Here is a 2845-nt window from a genome sequence, read left to right as displayed (position 1 = left end):
TCCCAGTGCTTTGTAAAACTTTTGCTATGCATCTCTGGCCCAGCCCCCAAATCCTCCTGGTGCTCCAGGCCTGAGCTCCTCTTTGTGAGTTCTGCCCTCTCAACCATCTCTGATGTACTTCTCCTTACAGACAGCTGTTCCAGTCTGTATCTCTTACCTTTGTCTGAGAGTCCTCCATTCTTGGCCAGGCCTCCAGCTTTCTTTCAGTTTCCATGAGCTCCAGGTCCTGCGTGGTAATTTCAGTATTTTCCATCTTCCCCATATCCAAATTCATAAGCTAGCTATAAATGTGCCCCCCAGTACTCCTTCCTGCTGACTCTTTGTCCCCCTTGCCCTTCACTTATCAGTGATTAATATTAAGTGTGAATGATTCAAATGTTAGTTGAACTGCATGAAAGCCTGCCTTTAGAACAGGATTTGTCTCTGTTTCATGTTGATGGTGACTTAATCTCCATACGGAAGACACTTATTGAGCATGTGGCCTTTGGTTAATAATTTCGTCAAGCTCTGCAAAAGTAATTCAGGCAGCTTAAATATTTAAAAAAAAACCCTCCAACTTCTAGAAGTTTTCTTTAACTGTTTCTGGGTTCCTTTAGAGGGAAAGTTATAGTGAGTCAAAGCTGGGATCCCTCTAGTCCAGCAAACTGTTTCTTACAAATTCTGCTATTATGTGCTTCAGAAAAACCTGTAAAATGAGCACACATCTGTCTATCTCCTCCCCATCAGTTGTCATCCTGGCTGCTAGGTAACTGGGGACCAATCTAGTGATTTGATGTATCCTGTTACAGAGCAAAGCTGTTCTATCTTTAAAAGTCCTGGGTTGCAAGAGGCAGGGAATGAAGAGTCTCCTTTAAGTCTAAGCTTTAGGAAGATCAAGCTGAAGTGAAGCAAGTGTGAAGTCCACATTCTTCGGAGCAAGGTAGCAGACCTGCTCCAGGACTCCGTGACAAAAGATGTTGTGGACTCAGGAAATTTGCACAGGTTCAGGGGGGAGACTGAAGAAGCACATGGGAGAGAGCCATTGGGAGTTACTACCTAGGTAAACCACATGTGCAGGAAATCCTGGGCTGAAAATAGTCAGAAATTGGAAGAGTATCAGAGGAAAGTATCTTGTACGCTTCCTCAGCTCACAGTCCCTAGGCATTGACTTGTCATGTTTAGGGACAGGATATTGGGCTATATGAGCCATTGGTCTGAAGGGGAACATGAGCTGTGTGAGCCACACCAAAGGTTCAGTCAGCTCCATCTCCTGTTATTCACAATGGCTATTCCCACTACTGTGGAAAGGTCACCAAGCAACAGAAACTTTTTCCACAACTTGTCCATTCACCTTGTCTAACGGCACAGCTTAAAAGCCTTCAGTTCTGCTGAGGCTACAGATGGTTTGCTCTTTAACACTCAAATAGTCCAATCTGCAAATCATCTGGCTCTCACCACAACCCTATATCAACTCATCTTCCTTGTACCACACTCTTTTGTGTCCATCTTGTCTATCTACGGGTCTTCTAGGTTTGTCACTAAAAACTTTTATTTGTGGCCTGTTTCACCTTATGAAAGAAAAATGTAGTTCAATGTTGATCTGAACCAGCCATTTGCTACCCTACTCACCACATGGGAAGTTGTATGGGGAGACTTCTTGTTCCATTATGTTCTTACTTCCCTTTTCATCCTGAACTGATGAATGCTCCCTTCTGATCCAGTGCACTTTACAGAATCTTTAGAGGGGAAAAAACAAAATGCATAACTGTTCTTGAGGCTGCTGCTGGAGCCTAATTTCCCTCAGCTTGGCATCTAAGGTTTGAATGCAGCCACTTCAGGGATTCATTTATATTTTTTTTTTATGCTGTACTGTATGATGGAAGCATGCCAACAACACCATACCTAAATTGCAGCAACACTGGCAGTGACTTAACTATAGCCAATAAACACATTACAGGCACAGATAAAATGAAGTCATTCTGCAGCACTAGCTTTTAAAGACAACAGCACACGCTGGGTTTGGAAGGGCAAAGAGGATAGGAAGAGGTAGGATCTCAGTAAGGCCTTCAGGACTTCTGTGACCCCTTTTTCTAAAAGGATAATAACCGGATGGCCTCAAACAGCATGGTGACAAGGCCCAGTTTTGGTAGATGGGGCTATGTCACACATGCTGAGGGGAGCGGGTTAGGCGTACACCTCCCTCCAGCAGCCGCAACCAGTGCCAGGATACGGGTGGGGCCAGGCCCCGGCACAGGGCCAAGGGCAGGGAACAGCCTGTCCAGGGCCTTTGGGGAAGGGGTGCCAGTGTCCGTGGACAGGGACCGCCGCCTCAGGCCGGTGTGATGTGACGTCCTAGGCCCGCTGCTGGAGTCCCCCCAGGCCTGGCACTGCTGCAGAGCCTCACGAGACAGACGCCCGGACCGGACTGGACTGGACCAGACCACACCGGACCGGGCCGGGCCGGAGCCGGGACCCCTCCCCTCGCCGCGCGCTACTTACCAACGCGCGCCCCCGCCGGCTGCTCCGCAGGGGCGGGGCGCCGCGCAGCTCGCGCATGCCTGGCTAGGAAGCAGAGCTGTGGCTCTGCTCCGATTGGACGACCTCAAGGTGGGCTACAGGCGGTGGGCTTATCCCATTGGCTAGAAAGCCAGGAAAGGGCGGGATGGGGCGTGGCTCAGGCAGGTTGCAGGATGCTTCAATTACAGCCAGGAGGAGCGGGGCGGTGACCAGCGGAGTTGATTTGCTGGTCTCGGTCTGCGGCCACTTCTCATTGGCTATATGCTTTGTGGGCTGGGCCTCTACCGCTATATAAGGCCGGGGGGGGGGGGGGGGGGGAGTGAAGGTAGTTGTGGTGTCGGTGGTGGTG

This window comes from Apteryx mantelli, chromosome 1 (assembly GCF_036417845.1).
Source record: "Apteryx mantelli isolate bAptMan1 chromosome 1, bAptMan1.hap1, whole genome shotgun sequence".
NCBI classification, from domain to species: domain Eukaryota; kingdom Metazoa; phylum Chordata; class Aves; order Apterygiformes; family Apterygidae; genus Apteryx; species Apteryx mantelli.
The sequence above is the reverse complement of the archived record's forward strand: the minus strand, read 5'-3'. Positions refer to the sequence as shown.